Source organism: Stenella coeruleoalba (genome assembly GCF_951394435.1).
Source record: "Stenella coeruleoalba genome assembly, contig: scaffold_39, whole genome shotgun sequence".
Classification (NCBI taxonomy): Eukaryota; Metazoa; Chordata; class Mammalia; order Artiodactyla; family Delphinidae; genus Stenella; species Stenella coeruleoalba.
The window spans coordinates 1,738,690-1,757,855 of record NW_027646400.1 but is presented as its reverse complement, the minus strand read 5'-3'; the positions used below and the strand labels follow the sequence as shown (position 1 = coordinate 1,757,855).

Sequence of the window (19,166 nt, the reverse complement as noted above, 5' to 3'; positions counted from 1 at the left end):
CCGTCCCCTAATCCTAACCCGTACGCTAACACTAACCCGCGCCCTCACACGTACGCTCCCCCTAAAGCGTTGCCGTACCCTCACCTGGACCCTAAACCGTCCCCGTCCCCTAACCCTAACCCTAGCCCTATCCCTAACCCTAACCCTTCCCCGATGCCTGACCCTCACCCGTCCCCTAATCCTAACCCGTACGCTAACACTAACTCGCGTCCTCACACGCACGCTCCCCCTAAAGCGTTGCCGTACCCTCACCTGGACCCTAAACCGTCCCCGTCCCTTAAACCTTACCCTAGCCCGAACCCTAACCCTAACCCTTCCCCGAAGCCTGACCCTCACCCGTCCCCTAATCCTAACCCGTACGCTAACACTAACCCGCGCCCTCACACGCACGCTCCCCCTAAAGCGTTGCCGTACCCTCACCTGGACCCTAAACCATTCCCGTCCCCTAACCGTAACCCTAGCCCGAACCCTAACCCTAACCCTTCCCCGAAGCCTGACCCTCACCCGTCCCCTAATCCTAACCCGTACGCTAACACTAACCCGCGCCCTCACACGCACGCTCCCCCTAAAGCGTTGCCGTACCCTCACCTGGACCCGAAACCGTCCCCGTCCCCTAACCCTAACCCTAGCCCGAACCCTAACCCTAACCCTTCCCCGAAGCCTGACCCTCACCCGTCCCCTAATCCTAACCCGTACGCTAACACTAACCCGCGCCCTCACACGTACGCTCCCCCTAAAGCGTTGCCGTACCCTCACCTGGACCCTAAACCATACCCGTCCCCTAACCCTAACCCTAGCCCGAACCCTAACCCTAACCCTTCCCCGAAGCCTGACCCTCACCCGTCCCCTAATCCTAACCCGTACGCTAACACTAACCCGCGCCCTCACACGCACGCTCCCCCTAAAGCGTTGCCGTACCCTCACCTGGACCCGAAACCGTCCCCATCCCCTAACCCTAACCCTAGCCCGAACCCTAACCCTAACCCTTCCCCGAAGCCTGAAACTCACCCGTCCCCTAATCCTAAGCCGTACGCTAACACTAACCCGCACCCTCACACGCACGCTCCCCCTAAAGCGTTGCCGTACCCTCACCTGGACCCGAAACCGTCCCCGTCCCCTAACCCTAACCCTAGCCCGAACCCTAACCCTAACCCTTCCCCGAAGCCTGACCCTCACCCGTCCCCTAATCCTAACCCGTACGCTAACACTAACCCGCGCCCTCACACGTACGCTCCCCCTAAAGCGTTGCCGTACCCTCACCTGGACCCTAAACCGTCCCCGTCCCCTAACCCTAACCCTAGCCCGAACCCTAACCCTAACCCTTCCCCGATGCCTGACCCTCACCCATCCCCTAATCCTAACCCGTACGCTAACACTAACCCGCGTCCTCAGACGCACGCTCCCCCTAAAGCGTTGCCGTACCCTCACCTGGACCCTAAACCGTCCCCGTCCCTTAACCCTTACCCTAGCCCGAACCCTAACCCTAACCCTTCCCCGAAGCCTGACCCTCACCCGTCCCCTAATCCTAACCCGTACGCTAACACTAACCCGCGCCCTCACACGCACGCTCCCCCTAAAGCGTTGCCGTACCCTCACCTGGACCCTAAACCGTCCCCGTCCCCTAACCCTAACCCTAGCCCGAACCCTAACCCTAACCCTTCCCCGAAGACTGACCCTCACCCGTCCCCTAATCCTAACCCGTACGCTAACACTAACCCGCGCCCTCACACCCACGCTCCCCCTAAACCGTTGCCGTACCCTCACCTGGACCCTAAACCGTCCCCGTGCCCGAACCCTAACCCTAACCCTTCCCCGAAGCCTGACCCTCACCCGTCCCCTAATCCTAACCCGTACGCTAACACTAACCCGCGCCCTCACAGGCACGCTCCCCATAAAGAGTTGCCGTACCCTAACCTGGACCCTAAACCGTCCCCGTCCCCTAACCCTAACCCTAGCCCGAACCCTAACCCTAACCCTTCCCCGAAGCCTGACCCTCACCCGTCCCCTAATCCTAACCCGTAGGCTAACACTAACCCACGCCCTCACACGCACGCTCCCCCTAAAGCGTTGCCGTACCCTCACCTGGACCCTAAACCGTCCCCGTCCCCTAACCCTAACCCTAGCCCAAACCCTAACCCTAACCCTTCCCCGAAGCCTGACCCTCTCCCGTCCCCTAATCCTAACCCGTACGCTAACACTAACCCACGCCCTCACACGCACGCTCCCCCTAAAGCGTTGCCGTACCCGCACCTGGACCCTAAACCGTCCCCGTCCCCTAACCCTAACCCTAGCCCGAACCCTAACACTAACACTTCCCCGAAGCCTGACCCTCACCCGTCCCCTAATCCTAACCCGTACGCTAACACTAACCCGCGCCCTCACACGCACGCTCCCCATAAAGCGTTGCCATACCCTCACCTGGACCCTAAACCGTCCCAGTCCCCTAACCCTAACCCTAGCCCGAACCCTAACCCTAACCGTTCCCCGAAGCCTGACCCTCACCCGTCCCCTAATCCTAACCCGTACGCTAACACTAACCCGCGCCCTCACACGCACGCTCCCCCTAAAGCGTTGCCGTAACCTCACCTGGACCCTAAATCGTCCCCGTCCCCTAACCCTAACCCTAGCCCGAACCCTAACCCTAACCCTTCTCCGAAGCCTGACCCTCACCTGTCCCCTAATCCTAACCCGTACGCTAACACTAACCCGCGCCCTCACACGCATGCTCCCCCTAAAGCGTTGCCGTACCCTCACCTGGACCCTAAACCGTCCCCGTCCCCTAACCCTAACCCTAGCCCGAACCCTAACCCTAACCCTTCCCCGAAGCCTGACCCTCACCCGTCCCCTAATCCTAACCCGTACGCTAACACTAACCCGCGCCCTCACACGCACGCTCCCCCTAAAGCGTTGCCGTACCCTCACCTGGACCCTAAACCGTCCCCGTCCCCTAACCCTAGCCCGAAACCTAACCCTAATCCTTCCCCGAAGCCTGACCCTCACCCGTCCCCTAATCCTAACCCGTACGCTAACACTAACCCGCGCCCTCACACGCACGCTCCCCCTAAAGCGTTGCCGTACCCTCACCTGGACCCTAAACCGTCCCCGTCTCCTAACCGTAACCCTAGCCCGAACCCTAACCCTAACCCTTCCCCGAAGCCTGACCCTCACCCGTCCCCTAATCCTAACCCGTACGCTAACACTAACCCGCGCCCTCACACGCACGCTCCCCCTAAAGCGTTGCCGTACCCTCACCTGGACCCTAAACCGTCCCCGTCCCCTAACCCTAACCCTAGCCCGAACCCTAACCCTAACCCTTCCCCGAAGCCTGACCCTCACCTGTCCCCTAATCCTAACCCGTACGCTAACACTAACCCGTGCCCTCACACGCATGCTCCCCCTAAAGCGTTGCCGTACCCTCACCTGGACCCTAAACCGTCCCCGGCCCCTAACCCTAACCCTAGCCCGAACCCTAACCCTAACCCTTCCCTGAAGCCTGACCCTCACCCGTCCCCTAATCCTAACCCGTACGCTAACACTAACCCGCGCCCTCACACGCACGCTCCCCCTAAAGCGTTGCCGTACCCTCACCTGGACCTTAAACCGTCCCCGTCCCCTAACCCTAGCCCGAACCCTAACCCTAACCCTTCCCCGAAGCCTGACCCTCACCCGTCCCCTAATCCTAACCCGTACGCTAACACTAACCCGCGCCCTCACACGCACGCTCCCCCTAAAGCGTTGCCGTACCCTCACCTGGACCCTAAACCGTCCCCGTCCCCTAACCCTAACCCTAGCCCGAACCCTAACCCTAACCCTTCCCCGAAGCCTGACCCTCACCCGTCCCCTAATCCTAACCCGTACGCTAACACTAACCCGCGCCCTCACACGCATGCTCCCCCTAAAGCGTTGCCGTACCCTCACCTGGACCCTAAACCGTCCCCGTCCCCTAACCCTAACCCTAGCCCGAACCCTAACCCTAACCCTTCCCCGAAGCCTGACCCTCACCCGTCCCCTAATCCTAACCCGTACGCTAACACTAACCCGCGCCCTCACACGCACGCTCCCCCTAAAGCGTTGCCGTACCCTCACCTGGACCCTAAACCGTCCCCGTCCCCTAACCCTAACCCTAGCCCGAACCCTAACCCTAACCCTTCCCCGAAGCCTGACCCTCACCCGTCCCCTAATCCTTACCCGTACGCTAACACTAAATCTTACCCTACATGTACGCTATCCCTAAACTGTTGTCGTACCCTAACCTGTACCCTAAACCGTCCCCGTTCCCTAACTGTAACCCTAACCCGAAGCATTACCCTAACACTTACCCTAATCCTAAACGGTACACTAACACTGACCTGTACCCTAACGCTTTCGCTCACCCTAAACCATTGTCGCATCCTAAACCATACCCGTTCCCTAATGCTAACCTTAACCCTACCCTAAACCCACTTATTGCACTATAGCTCAGGAAAATTAAAATAACAAGAAACAACCACCGCAAAGTTTAGGGCTGCTCTGTTTACAAGAGCCTCGACTACGGTACAAATTAAATATCCTTGACAGAGAGAAATGGATAAAGAAGTTTTCGTACTTACGTACAATGGAATATCACTCAATAATGAAATCAATGTCGTCAGGCCCGTACAAGCATAATGAATGGATTTAGGTACGATGATTCAAAGGAGATAAGTCACACAGAAAAAGAAACTTATCATAAGATATCACTTATAGAGGGAATGTAAACTTGGCTACACATGAACTGAATTACAAAACAGAACAGAGTCTCACATTTAGAAAACAAACTTATGCTTTCTTAAGGGGAATGGTGAGTTGGGGTGCTGCGTAAAACCAGAGATTGAAATGAGCACAGATACTATTCCATAAGCCAAATATATAATAGACAAGATATACTCCTTGCTCAACGAATTAGACTCAACACCACCTATTCACCGCAGAGGAATATATCTGACAATAAGAATATTAAAACATATGTATCTATATGTCTCTGTAAGAGAATCAAGTGTGTGTAGAGCAGTATACACAGCCGTGAAAAATCAACTAAACCCCATTATTAAAATAAATTTCAAAAACAAAGACAGTGAAGGAGAGAAAGTTCTTAAATAATTCGTTCAGGGCTTGTGATGAAACTTGGATTTACCACATCTACACCCACAGCTGGGTGAGACATAAGGCAGGACATTTGGGGCTGAGAGGATTGGTGAGGTTCGGTGAGCAAATGCAGACCCTTTGAAGTAATACTGTATGCTACCCATTCCCTGGGTCCCAACTCTCCTGGTTTAAGGGATTCTTCCTACAGCTAAAACATGCATGGGAAACCCAGAGGATTGTACACCATGTGATCGGGCAACGTTTCTAAAACCCATCTCATTTTTTGTCCCCTGGTACACGGGTTCGCCATTCCAGACGCTTTACTAAACATCTCCCCACGTGGAGAGTCAGTGCCTTAAAACTCCTGTTTGGCACAGTTAGCAATTTCTGCGGAAGTTGAACGGGAATCGGGAGAACCAATGAGAGACTAGCTGTAGGTGTTTGGACGGTCACATTTCACTCTAATTTCCCACCAGGAAGAGGAATTAACAAAAGGCTCAGCGTGCCGTGATGAAACAAGATTAGGGCCTGAAGCAATCCTGCAGTTCTGCGGCCAGCGCACAAGAAAGCGAGTTGAAGAAAGGACCTCAGGGGCACTGTAATTCATAAACCTGCAGAGTTATAAATGACAGCTATCGTCCAAAAATATATTGAGGTAAGGCTGCGAAGAGGACTTGAAAGCATGGCACAATTGCAGGAAATATATTTCAGGAGGTAGATGGAAACTGCATTTAAAGCATATGAAAAGTGGCAGAACTTTGACAATGATGCACTTGGCCAAAAAGGGCGTATGCGTTTTTTTCCTGAATACATGCAGGAAAAAACGCATATGCTCTTTTTGTCCAAATAAGCAAGCCTGCAACGGAGATCTGCACTACAATGAAGTCTCACTTCCCACCGGTCAAAAGGGCCATCTGAAAAAAGTGTAAAAACCAGAAAGGCAGGACAGGCCATGGAGAACTGGGAGCCTTGTTATGCTGATGGGCGGGATGTAAATTGCCAACAGCCACTCTGGAGAAGTGTATGGTGTTTCCTGAAACCTCTAAAAAACAAAGCTACAGAGCCTAGGTTGCTTCCACTTATGGTCCTATAGCTTAGGAAAATTAAAATCAACAAGACACAGACACCCCAAAGTTTAGGGCTGCTGTGTTTACAAGAACCTCAACTATGGTACAATTTAAATATCCCAGAAAGAGGAAAAGGGATAAAGAAGTTGTGGTACTTATGTACAATGAAATATCACTCAGCAATGAAATCAATATCATCAGGCCCGTAGGAGCATAATGAGTGAATTTAGGTACGATGATTCTAAGGAAATAAGTCACACAGATAAAGAAACTTATCATAAGATATCACTTATAGAGGGAATGTAAACTTGGCTACACATGAACTGAATTACAAAACAGAACAGAGTCTCACATTTAGAAAACAAACATGTTTGCTTAAGGGGAAAGGTGAGTTGAGGTGCTGCATAAATCCAGAGATTGAAATGAGCACAGATACCGTTCCATAAGCCAAATATGTAATAGACAAGACCTACTCCTTGCTCAGCGAAGTGGACTCAACACCCCCTATTCACCGCAGAGGAATATATCTGACTAGTAAGAATCTTAAAATCTATGTATTTATATGTCTCCGTAAGAGAATCAAGTGTGTGTACAGACGCATAAACACAGCAGTGAAAATTAGCTCAACCCCATTATAAAAATAAACTTCAAAAACAAAACAGAAAGACAGTGAAAGAGAGAGAAATTCTTAAATAATTCGTTCAGGCTTGTGATGAAACCTGGATTTACCACATCTACACCCACAGCTGGGTGAGACATAAGGCTGGACACTTGGGGCTGAGAGAATTGGTGAGATTCGGTGAGCAAATGCAGGCTCTTTGAAGTAGTACTGCGTGCTACCCATTCCATGGGTCCCAACTCTCCAGGTTTAAGGGATTCTTCCTACACCTAAAACATGCGTGGGAAACCCAGAGGATGGTCCACAGTGTGATCGGGCAAGGTTTCTAAAACGCATCTCATTATTCGTCCTCTGGTACTCGGGTTCGCCATTCCAGACGCTTTAGTAACAATCTCCCCACTTGGAGAGTCAGTGCTTGTAACCTCCTGTTTGGCACACTCTGCAATTTCTGCGGAGGATGAACGGGAATAGGGAGAACCAATGAGAGACTAGCTGTAGTTGTTTGGACGGGCACATTTCACTCTAATTTCCCACCAAGAAGAAGAATTAACCAAAGGCTCAGCGTGCCACGCTGGAACCAGATTAGGGCCTGAAGCAATCCTGCCGTTTTGCGTCCAGCTCACAAAAAAGCGAGTTGGAAAAAGGAGCTCAGGGTCACTGCAATTCACAAACTTGCAGAGTTATAAAGGACAACTATCGTCCAAAAATATATTGAGGTAAGGCTGTGAAGAGGACTTGAAAGCAAGGCACAATTGCAGGAAACAGATTTCAGGAGGTAGATTGGAATTGCATTTAAAGCACATGAAAAGCGGCAGAACTTCGACAATGATGCACTTGGCCAAAAAATGCATATGCGTTTTTTCCTGAATATATCCAGGAAAAAACGCATACGGCCATTTTTGCCAACCAAGGAAGCGTGCAATGGAAATCCGCACTACAATGAAGTCTCACTTCCCACCGGTTAAATGGGCCATCTGAAAAAAGTGTAAAATCCAGAAAGGCAGGACAGGCCATGGAGAACTGGGAGCCTTGTTATGCTGATGGGCGGGATGTAAATGGCCAACAGCCACTCTGGAGAAGTGTATGGTGTTTCCTGAAACATCTAAAAAACAAAGCTACAGAGACTCGGGCACTTCCACTTATGGTCCTATAGCTTAGGGAAATTAAAATAAAAAAGACACAGCCACCCCAAAGTTTAGGGCTGCTGTGTTTACAAGAACCTCGACAACGGAACAACTTAAATATCCCAGAAAGAGAAAAATGGATAAAGAAGTTGTGGTACTTACATACAATGGAATATCACTCCGCAATGAAATCAATGTCATCAGGCCCGTAGCAGCATAATGAGTGGATTTAGGTTCGATGATTCTGAGTGAAATAAGTCACACAGAAAAAGAAACTAGTCATAAGATAACACTTATAGAGGGAATGTAAACTTGGCTACACATGAACTGAATTACAAAACAGAACAGAGTCTCACATTTAGAAAACCAACTTATGCTTGCTTAAGGGGAAAGGTGAGTTGGGGTGCTGCATAAATCCAGAGATTGAAATGAGCACAGATACCGTTCCATAAGCCAGTAATAGACAAGATATACTCCTTGTTCAACGAAGTGGACTCAACACCCCCTATTCACCGCAGAGGAATATATCTGAGTAGTAAGAATCTTAAAACCTATGTATTTATATGTCTCCGTAAGAGAATCAAGTGTGCATCGAGCGGCATAAACACAGCAGTGCAAATCAGCTAAACCCCATTATAAAAATAAATTTCAAAATCAAAACACAAAGACAGTGAAAGAGAGAGAAATTCTTAAATAACTCGTTCAGGCTTGTGATGAAACCTGGATTTACCACATCTACACCCACAGCTGAGTGAGGCATAAGGCTGGACACTTGGGGCTGTGAGGATTGGTGAGGTTCGGTGAGCAAATGCAGACCCTTTGAAGTAGTACTGCGTGCTACCCATTCCATGGGTCCCAACCCTCCAGGTTTAAGGGATTCTTCCTACAGCTAAAACATGCGTGGGAAACCCAGAGGATGGTCCACAGTGTGATCGGGCAAGGTTTCTAAAACGCATCTCATTATTCGTCCTCTGGTACTCGGGTTCGCCATTCCAGACGCTTTACTAACAATCTCCCCACTTGGAGAGTCAGTGCTTGTAACCTCCTGTTTGGCACATCGTTTGGCAGCGATGCACTTGGCCAAAAAGGGCGTATACGTTTTTTCCTGAGTATATTCAGGATAAAATGCATACACACTTTTTGGCCCACCAAGCAAGCGGGAAATTCAAATCTGCACTACAAAGAAGTCTCATCCTAACACGTACACTATCCCTATCCCGCTACCATACCCTAACCTGTACCTGAGACCGTACCCGTTCCCTAACCCTAACCCTTACCCTAAGCTGTACACGAACACTAACCCGTACGCTAACATGTACCCTAACAGTAACACATAGCCATACACTAAACTTTATCCTAACCCTACCCCGTATCCTAACCCTTTCCCTAAACCGTACCATAACCCGTATCCTAATCCTAACCCATCCCCTAACACTAACCCATAACCTAACCCGTACCCTAATCCTAACCCATACACTAACACGTACCCTAACCTTAACCCGTTGTCATACCCTAACCTACAACCTAATCTGTACCCATTCCCTAACCCTAACCCTTACACTATCCCGTACCATAATCCTAACCTGTACACTAACACTAAACCGTACCCTAACACTTACCCTACTCCTAACCCGTGGTCATACCCTAAACTGTACCCCAAACCATACCCGTCCCCTAACCCTAACTCTAAACCTTACCCTAAACCGTACCCTAATCCTAACCCGTACACTAACACTAAACTGTACCCTAACACGTACCCTAACCCTAACCCTTTGTTGTTCCCTATCCTGTACCCTAAACTCTACCCCTTCCTTAACACTAAACCTAACCCTAACCCGTACCTAACACTAACCCATACACTAAACCTAACCATAACCCTGAACATAAACCGTACCTGAATCCTAACCCATACCCTAACACTAACCCATACCTTAACCCGTACCCTAACACTAAACCATAGCCATACCCTAAACTGTACCCTAACACTAACCCGTACCATAACCATAACCCTAAACCATACTCTAAGCCATACAATGATCCTAACCCGTACCCTAACCCTAAATCTTACCCTAAACCCTAATCCTTACCCTTAGCTTAATTTTGTTTTTTTGTATTTAAAAAAATATTTTCTTGGGTTAAAACAAACTAGCAGAACAACAAAATAGAGGGCTTCGCTGGTGGTGCGGTGGTTAGAATCTGCCTGCTAATGCAGGGGACACAGGTTCGAGCCCTGGTCTGGGAGGATCCCACATGCCATGGAGCAACTAGGCCCATAAGCCACAACCAGTGAGCCCTCGCATCTGGAGCCTGTGCTCTGCAACAAGAGAGGCCGCAATAGTGAGAGGCCTGCGCACCGAGATCAAGAGTGGCCCCCCACTTGCCACAACTAGAGAAAGCCCTCACACGGAAACTCAGACCCAACACAACAAAAATAAATAAATAAATAATAAACTCCTACCCCCCCCAAAAAAAAGAACAACAAAATAAGACAGAAAGTAACCTGAGTGTCCCTCAAAAAGCTAAGTCTGAAATAGTTGGTACTTCTGTTCTATGGAATGTTATGTAGCCTATAAAAAGTGTGAGAGCTAAATCTGTTTTTCTACAGTGAGAAGCATGATATTCCAGATGTATAGAACACCTGGATAAAATGAGAAATCTACACATTATGCTGGTCGTTTCAGTAAATGGGAAAGGATGGCAAGTGGTAAAATATTATCTTTTCCTTTAATTTTTTAAATTTCACTTGTTACAAAGAACTTCAATTATAATTGTACTTTAAAAAAGTAACAATGGAAATTTAAAAGAAAAAATATATATTGTGTGTTCAGTTACGTTTCATAGAATTATGAAATGCTCCACCCTCTGGCCATTACCTGAAAAAACAGCTTTAAAACCTATGCTAATTGTCACTTCATATGAACAAGTCCTGCAGGGCTGTAAAGGAAACCTGCCTTCATCATGTCTTGCGGGAGGTAAAGGCCAAAGTATTTCAAAATGTGGCACATATTTCAAGAAAACCATTTGAAGAACTAAGCTGTAATAACCGTTTGAAAAATAAAAGGACATGCCTGAAAGCTCAATTTCAAAGGATTATGAGACACATGCAAATCCAACCACACAGAGGTATCAGCTCACACCATTCAGAATAACCATCAGGAAAGAAACTACAAACGATCAATGCTGAAGAGGTTGTGGAGAAATGCATACCCTTAATTTGAAGTGGGACGTAACCTGGTAAGAGTCACTAATGGGAACAGGGTGGAGGTGCCTTTAAAAGGTAAATATTGAGCTATTATATGATCCAGCAGGCCCACTCCTGGGCCTATAACATAAGAAGACAGAATTGGAAAGACACAGGCAGGCAAATCTGCACTGCAGCAGTATTACAATAGCCAAGACATGGAAGCAACCAAAAGTCCATCAACAGATGAGTGGACAAAGAGGAACTGTTACATGTAGAGATGGAATATTAGCTCGGGAAAAAAGTGAAACAATGCCATTTGCAGCACCATAGATGAGTCTAGAGGTAACCATGCAACTTGTAGTAAGTGAGAAAGCGAAAGACACCTAACGTATATCACTTATAGGTGTTACCTGAAAATTGATAACAATGAAGATATTTCCACAGAGAAAGGCAATCACAGATTCATTGAACAAACTTATGGTTCCCCAAATCGAAAGGTGTGAGGATTGGATACATTACGATATTGGGGTTAACATAGATATAGAAACACATGTGAAATATATAATCACCAAAGACCTACGGAATACCAAGAGAAGACTACTCAACATTGTGTCATAACCTACCTGGGAAAAGGTTCTGAAGAAGAATAGATATATGTATGTGTGTGAAAGAACCACATCTTGCACACCTAGAACAAAAAAAAAAAAACATTGTAATCAAATTTGCTGCGATAAAAAATAAAAATTAAATTAAAAATATGAACAAGAAATAATGAGACATAAACTGAAAGGAATTTTTCCTGGCACATCCCATTCTAATTTTCAACCTAGAACAGGACTTCCATTAAGGCTCTGTTGCCCTGGTAACCAGATTTGGTAAAGGAGAAATGCTGCCGCCTTGTGACTGTTTCACACAACAGCAGCTTTAAACCAAGAGGTAATGGTCACTTAATATTCAAAATATGTGCAGCACTGTAAAGGACACCGGGCCTCAAAAATGTCCTGGGGTCGTAATCGACCAGAAAATTCAAAAGACGTCAACATTTCAAGAAGACAATGTCAAGAGGCATATTTTACGCACATTTTGTCTTTTCTTTTTTTTCTCTTTAAAATAAAAGGGAATTGAAAAATGCGCAACATCAGCAATGAATAAAGCCATGCAAATCCAATTACAGAAATGTTCACCTCACAGCCGTCAGAATGTTCTTCAGCAAAAAGTCTACAAAGAATAAATGCTGAAGGGGTTTCAGAGAACTGTGTACCCTCCAGCTGCTGGGGGGGATGTAAACTGGTAACAGCCAGTAGTGAGAACATAATGGAGGTGCGTTTAAGGGTAAAAATTGAGCTACCATGTGATCTGGTAGGTCCTTTGATGTGCCTATCACCTGAGCAGAGCAGAATGGAAAAGACACAGACTGGCAATCCTGCACTGCAGGAATATTTAACATAGCCAAGACTTGGAAGAAACCAAAATGTCCATCAACAGAAAAATGCACAAAGAGGAAGTGGTCCATGTAAACAATGGAATATAAGCCATGGAAAACAATGAAACAGTGCCGTTTGCACCACCATATAAGGACCTAGAGATAATCACTCAAATTAAAGAAAGAAAGTGAAAGACAGATATCCTATGACATCACTTCTAGGTGTTACCTAAAAGTTGATACTCATGAACTTATTTCCAAGAGAAGGAAAAGCATGGATTAAGAAAAAAAAATTATGTTTAACCAATGGAAAAGTGTAAGGAATGTGTGAATTAGGATATGAGGGTTAACAGACATGTACTAATACATATGAAATATATAATCACAAAATACCTATGGAATACCAAGAGAGGTCTAGGCAACACTCTGTAATAACCTACATGGTAAAGAATGCAAAGATAAATGACAGATACATTGATATAATGAACGAGATTCTGTACACCTAGGAGAAACAAAATATTTTTATCAAGTTTGCTCTGATAATTAATAAAAATTAAATTTATAAAACAAACAAGAAGTAAGGAGATATAAGCTCTTGGGGATGTGCTCTGGCACATTCCACTCTAATTTGCAGCCTACTAACACGATTTCCAGGAAGGCTCTGCTGCCCAAAAACCCAGAGTTGGAAATGTAGAAATTCTGCTGCCTTGTGGCCGTTTTCCGCAAGAGCGGCGTTAAGCCCACAGCTAATGTTCTCTTAACATTCACAAGGACTCAGGGCTGCAAAGGACACCTGCCCTAAACAACTGTGCTGAGGTAGGGAATGGACAATAAAATTCAAAACTGGCAAATTTTTCAAGACGATAGTATGAAGAGGTAAGTTTGACTCACTCTCTTGTTTAAAAAAAGGAAAATGGGTGAAAGCTCAACCTCAGGAATTATTAGACTCATGCAAATCTAATGTACAAAAAGGTTTCAACTCACACCAGTCGACTGACCATCAGCAAAAGGTCTACAAACAATAAATTCTGAAGGGGTTTTAGAGAACTGTGTACCCTCTAGCTGCTGGTGAGATGTAACGTGGTAAGAGCCAGTAATGAGAACAGAAAGGAGCTACGATTAAAAGTAAAAGTTGAGGTACCATTCGATGCAGCAGTCACACCACTGGGCCTCTCACCTGAGAAGACCAGAATCGAGAAGACGCGGGCTGCAAAAGCTGCACTGCAGCCTTATTCACAATAGCCAAGACAGTGAAGCCACCAAAATGTCCATCAACAGATGTATGGATGAAGAAGAAGTGGTCCACGTTCACAATAGAATATTAGCCATGGAAAACAATGAAACACTGCTATTTGAGGTGCCATAGATGAGCTTGGAGATAATCACAGAATATGAGGTAAGTCAGAAAGCAAAAGACCTATATCCTATGATATCACTTATAGGCGTTATCTAATAACTAACACAAATGAACATATTTCCACAGAGAAAGACACTCACAGACTTAGAAATTAAGTATGCTTATCTAAAAGGAAAGGTGGGCAGAATGGATAAATTAAGATTAACGTTACCATACGTATACAAATACATATAATAAACATATATCAAAAAGACGGACCATATAGCAAGGGAGGTCTATGGAACACTGTAATATTTTACATGGGAAGAGGATCTGAACATGAATAGACATATATATTGTACAAATGAACCAGATTGTGTACATCTGGACAAACAATATCTAATCATTACCCCGATTAAATAAATTTTAAAAACCAAGATGTAATGAGACATAAACTTATGGGCGTTCCTCCTGGCACATTCCATTCTAACTTAAAACCTAGGACCACGACTTCCAGAAAGGCTCTGCTGCCCTAGTACCCAGATTTGGGAAAGGACAAATGCTGCCTCCTTGTGGCCGTTTCCCACAACAGCAGCTTTAAACCCAGTGCTAATGGTCACTAAATATTCACCAAACTTGCAGTTCTGTAATGACATCTGCCCTCCAAAAAAATCCTGGGGTCGAATATCCACCAAAAATTCAAAAGAGGGCAACCTTCCAAGAAGACAGCTTCAAGAGATAGATTGTACTCACACTTGATTTTTAACAGAAAGGAAAAAGGCGTGGAAAATGATGAATTTTAGGAATTTTTAAAGTCATGCAAACCCAAATTACAAAAACCTATCAGGTCACAACAGTCAGATTGGCCATTAGCAAAAATGCTGCAAACTATAAATGCTGAAGGGATTGTGGAGAAGTTCGTACCCTCGGCTCTAAGGGAGACATGGTAAGAGCCACTAATGAAAACACAATGGAGGTGCTTTGAAAAGGTAAACATTGAGCTACTAGTCAATCAGTCATACCCACTGCTGGGACTATCACCTGAGAAAATGAGAATCAAAAAGTCACAAGCTGGCAATCTTGCACTCCAGCAATATTTAATATAGCCAACACTTGGAAGCAACGAAAATGTCCCTCAACAGAGCAATGCACCAAGAAGTGGTCCATATACAAAATGGAATATTATTCCGATAAAAATATAAATTAAATTAAAAAAACAAACAAAAGTAAGGAGACATCAGCCTTTGGGGGTTTATCCGGGCACATTCCACTCTAATTTATAACCGAGGAAGACCACCGGCCGGAAGCTCTGTTTCCCTAGTACCAGCATGGGGAACAAAGAAAGGCTGCCGCAATCTGGCCGTTACCTGCAAAAGCAGCTTTAAAGCCTGTGCTAATGGTCACTTCATGTGAACAAGTACTGCAGGGCTGTAAATGAAACCTGCCCTCAAAATGTTTTGAGGGAGGTAATGGCCAATAAATTTCAAAATGTAACACATACTTTAGAAAACACTTTGAAGAGCTAAGCTGTAATCACAGTTTGAAAAATAAAAAGGACATGACTTAAAGCTCAATTTCAAAGGATTATGAGTCATATGCAAATTCAACCACAAAGAGGTATCAGCTCACACCAGTCAGAATATCCATCAGCAAGAAAACTACAAACAATAAATGCTGAAGCCATAAAAAGAAACGAAATTGAGCTATTTGTAATGAGGTGGATAGACCTAGAGTCTGTCATACACAGTGAAGTAAGTCAGAAAGAGAGAGACAAATACCGTATGCTAACACATATACCTGGAATTTAAGGGAAAAAAATGTCATGAAGAACCTAGGGGTAAAACAGGAATAAAGACAGAGATCTACTAGAGAATGGACTTGAGGATATGGGGAGGGGGAAGGGTAAGCTGTGACAAAGGGAGAGAGAGGCATGGACATATATACACTACCAAACGTAAGGTAGATAGCTAGTGGGAAGCAGCAGCATGGCACAGGGAGATCAGCTCGGTGCTTTGTGACCGCCTGGAGGGGAGGGAGGGTGGGAGGGAGGGAGACGCAAGAGGGAAGTGATATGGGAACATATGTATATGTATAACTGATTCATTTTGTTGTAAAGCACAAGCTAGCACACCATTGTAAAGCAATTATACTTCAATAAAGATATTAAAAATAAATAAATAAATAAATGCTGAAGGTGTTGTGGAGAAATGCATACCCTCAACTTTAAGTGGGATGTAACCTGGAAAGAGCCAATAATGAGCACAGAATCGTGGTGCATTTAAACGGTAAACCCCGAGATACCATATGATACAGGATGCCCACTCCTGGGCCTATAACATAAGAAGACAGAATTGTAAAGACACAGGCAGGCAAATGTGCAGTGCAGCAGTATTACAATAGCCAAGACATGGAGGCAACCAAAAAGTCCATCAACAGGTGAGTGGACAAAGAAGAACTGGTACATGTACAGATGGAATATTATCTAGGGAAAAAAATGAAACAATGCCATTTGCAGCACCGTAGATGATTCTAGAGGTAATCAGGCAAATTGTACTAAGTCAGACAGCAAAAGACACATATCCTATAATATCACTTATAGGTGTTAGCTAAAAATTGATACCAATGAAGATATTTCCACAGAGAAAGGCAATCACAGATTCATTAAACAAAGTTATGGTTCACCAAATGGAAAGGTGTGAGGACTGGATACATTAGGATATTGGGGTTAACATAGATATAGAAACACATGTGAAATATATAATCACCAAAGACCTATGGAATACCAAGAGAAGACTACTCAACATTGTGTCACAAGCTACATGAGAAAACGATCTGAAGAAGTATAGATACATGTATATGTGTAAAAGAACAACATCTTACACACCTAGAACAAACAAAACATTTTAATCAAATTTGCTCTGATAAAAAATAAACATTAAAAAAAGAACAAGAAAAAAAAGAGAGAAAAAAAGGGGAAAAAAAGAACGAGAAGTAATGAGACATACACTTAAGGGGCTTTTTGCTGGCACATTGCATTCTAATTTACAACCAGAACACGACTTCCATTAAAGCTCTGTCATCACTAATAAAGCAGCTTTATAAGCAATGTTGAAGGTAGCTTAAAAGAATTCTCACTAATTATTGACAGTAACAAGAAAACAAACAAAAGTAAAAATCTCACGGCAAAAAGTATACATAGAGTAAGGGTAGTAGATCAAACACTTATTAAACTTCTGTAAAGAATAAAAGACAACAGTAGTATTTTTTTTAAAGAGAGGGGCCAAATAAATCAGAACTGAAAGAGATGATGTTACAAGAGCCACCACAGAAATACAAAGTATCCTAAGATACACACAGGGTAACTCAGGGCTCAGACTGGACAGAGCCCACTCTCCATTCCCCTGTACATGACTTACAGGAGCCTCAGGAACTGAGGAGGGGGTCCTTGAGGAGAGGCACAAGATAGAAGATGTTAGGCATTAACATGACTGCATTCATTTTAAACGTGCCTGAACTACATTCACATGAGATGATTTTGTCCTGTTTGTACATCAGCACCTCTAGTCGGAACTGCAGATCTTTGGTTTCACCACCTCTATGACAGCATTAGCTTCACCTGCTGTGGACTGTCTCCTATAGGATTTCTAGAACCACAAAACATCGAAGCTTCACAGGACCCAGAGTCTGTGCGACTCCACTCAGAGTCTCAACTGCATTCAGAGACTCAGAGTCTCAACAGAGACTCCACTCTTGGAGGACACACACAAAGTAGTGTGCACATCAGGACCCAAGGGAAGGAGCAGTCACCCCGTAGGTGAATGATCATACCTAGCTGCTAGTTTTAGAGGGTCTCCTGCAGAGGTGGGGTGTGGCTGCAGCTCACCATGGGGACAACGACACTGACAGCAGAAGTTCTGGGAAATACTCCTTGGCGTGAACTCTCCCAGAGTCCACCATTAGCCCCACCAAGAGCAAGGTAGGCTCCAGTGCTGGGTCGCCTCAGTCCAAACAACCAACAGGGAGGGAACCCAGCCCCATGCATTAGCAGACAAGTGGATTAAACTTTTTATTAAACTTTTATTTAATCCACAGACAAGCAGATTAAAGCTCTGCCCACCAGAACAACACCCAGCTCTACCCACCACCAGTCCCTCGCATAAGGAAGCTTGCACAAGCCTCTCAGATAGACTCAATCACTGGAGAACAGACAGCAGAAGCAAGAAGAACTACAATTCTGCAGCCTGTGGAAGGAAAACCACATTCACAGAAAGATAGAGAAAATGAAAAGGCAGAGGACTTTATACCAGATCAAGGAACAAGATAAATCCTCAGAAAAACAACGAAATGAAGTGGGGATAGGTAACCTTCCAGTAAAAGAATTCAGAATAATGATAGTGAAGATGATCCAAAACCTTAGAAAAATAATGGAGGCAAAGATCGAGAAGATGCAAGAAATGCTTAACAAAGACCTAGAAGAATTAAGGAACAAACACCTAGAAGAATTAAAGAACAAACAAACAGAGATGAACAATACAATAACTGAAATGAAAAATACACTAGAAGGAATCAGTAGCAGAATAACTGTGACAGAAGAACGGATAAGTGACCTGGAAGACAGAAAGGTGGAAATCACTGCCATGGAACAAAATAAAGAAAAAGAATGAAAATAAATGAAGACAACCTAAGAGACTTCTGGGACAACATTAAATGCAACAACATTCGCATTATAGGGGTCCCAGATGGAGAACAGAGAGAGAAAGGACTCGAGAAAATATCTGAAGAGATTATAGTTGAAAACTTCCCTAGCATGGGAAAAGAAATAGCCACCGAAGTCCACGAAGCGCAGAGAGTCCCAGGCAGGATAAACCAAAGGAGAAAAATGCCGAGACACACAGTAATCAAATTGAAAAAATTAAAGACAAAGAAAAATTATTGAAAGCAACAAGGGAAAAATGACAACATACAACGGAATTCCCATAAGGTTAACAGCTGATTTCTCAGCAGAAAATCTACAAGCCAGAAGGGAGTGGCATGATAAATTTAACGTGATGAAAGGGAAGAACCTACCACCAAGAGTACTCCACCCAGCAAGTATCTCATTCAGATTTGATGGAGAAATCAAAAGCTTTACAGACAAGCAAAAGCTAAGAGAATTCAGCACCACGAAACCAGCTCTACAACAAATGCTAAAGGAACTTCTCTAAGTGGGAAACACAAGAGAAGAAAAGGACCCACTAAGACAAACCCATAACAATTAAGAAAATAATAATAGGAACATACATATTGATAATTACCTTAAACGTGAATGGA

At 45.0% G+C, this 19,166-nt stretch overlaps 1 long non-coding RNA gene across 50 annotated transcripts in view; it reads right to left on the bottom strand.

Moving 5' to 3' along the window:
• The window catches only part of LOC307181137, a 3,028,377-nt gene that overhangs the window by 1,415,141 nt on the left and 1,594,070 nt on the right, over nucleotides 1-19,166 (bottom strand). For 3 of the 50 annotated variants that reach the window (XR_013825974.1, XR_013825975.1, XR_013825977.1), the window contains 2 exons: nucleotides 11,721-11,785; nucleotides 8,076-8,157 (listed from right to left, as the gene is read on the bottom strand). The exons of 45 other annotated variants lie outside the window; for them this stretch is intronic. This is a non-coding gene — a long non-coding RNA (uncharacterized lncRNA). The remainder of the gene's footprint in view (nucleotides 1-8,075; nucleotides 8,158-11,720; nucleotides 11,786-19,166) is intronic. 2 more of the 50 variants (XR_013825976.1, XR_013825988.1) reach the window with 1 other exon arrangement.